The sequence below is a fragment of the Tarenaya hassleriana genome, unplaced genomic scaffold, assembly GCF_000463585.1.
Source record: "Tarenaya hassleriana unplaced genomic scaffold, ASM46358v1 Cleome86, whole genome shotgun sequence".
Taxonomy (NCBI): Eukaryota; Viridiplantae; Streptophyta; class Magnoliopsida; order Brassicales; family Cleomaceae; genus Tarenaya; species Tarenaya hassleriana.
In genome coordinates, this window is record NW_010971018.1 from 368,005 (window position 1) to 369,220 (window position 1,216).

The 1,216-nt window shown below is 39.9% G+C and overlaps 1 protein-coding gene across 1 annotated transcript in view; it reads right to left on the reverse strand.

Moving 5' to 3' along the window:
• Window positions 1-1,216, reverse strand: part of LOC109116233 — a 16,691-nt gene that overhangs the window by 13,508 nt on the left and 1,967 nt on the right. The gene's annotated exons all lie outside the window — the stretch shown is intronic.

Below are 1,216 nucleotides of genomic sequence, written 5' to 3' on the forward strand. Positions count from 1 at the left end.
CGTCTTGATTCTCCTGAGCTGATATCTGCATTAAACTCAATTGAGTTGTTAGATCACTTGTCAATCTCAAAGTAGATAACTCAAATTTCTTTCTACTCAAGGCATCTGCAACCACATTAGCTTTGCCGGGATGATAGACAATATCCACATCATAATCTGCCACTAATTCCATCCACCTGCGTTGTCTCAAATTTAGTTCCTTTTGAGAGAACACATACTTGAGACTTTTATGGTCAGTGTATACTTGAACTTTTTCCCCGTACAAGTAAGATCTCCAAATCTTCAATGCAAAAATCACAGCTGCAAGTTCTAAATCGTGAGTAGGGTAGTTTTCTTCATGTTTTCGAAGTTGGCGTGATGCATACGCAATAACGCGGTCTTCTTGCATCAACACACATCCTAACCCTTGGTGAGAGGCATCACTATACACCACAAACTGTTTTCCGGGCTTTGGTAATGCCAAAATAGGAGATGATGTCAATCGCTTCTTCAACTCTTCAAAACTTGTCTCGCATTTTTCGTCCCATTCAAACTTCACACCCTTTCCCGTCAATCTCGTCAATGGCTTAGATAGGTTGGCAAAACCCTTTACAAACTTTCTGTAATACCCAGCCAACCCGAGGAAACTTCGAATCTCTGTAGCATTAGACGGTCTCACCCAATCAACTATAGTCGACACTTTGGATGGATCTACTTTCACTCATTCCGCAAATACCACATGCCCCAAAAATCCTACCTCTTGCATCCAAAAGTCACACTTACTCAGCTTTGCATATAACTTTTCTCTCCTTAAGCGTTCCAACACCTTCTCCAAATGTATCATATGATCCTCACGAGATTTGGAATACACAAGGATGTCATCAATGAAGATGATAACAAACTCGTCCAAATAATCCCTGAATGTTGTGTTCATCAACTCCATAAAAACTGCAGGTGCATTGGTAAGTCCAAACGGCATGACAACAAATTCAAAGTGTCCATACCTTGTTCTGAAAGCAGTTTTCTTTATATCATCATCTAGAACACGTATCTGGTGGTAACCTGATCGTAAATCAATCTTCGAAAACCAACTAGCACCTTGAAGTTGGTCCAATAGCTCATCAATTCTTGGAAGTGGATATTTGTTCTTTATTGTTACCTGATTCAATCCTCGATAATCGATGCATAATCTCATACTCCCATCTTTCTTCTTAACAAATAGTACAGAAGCACCCCA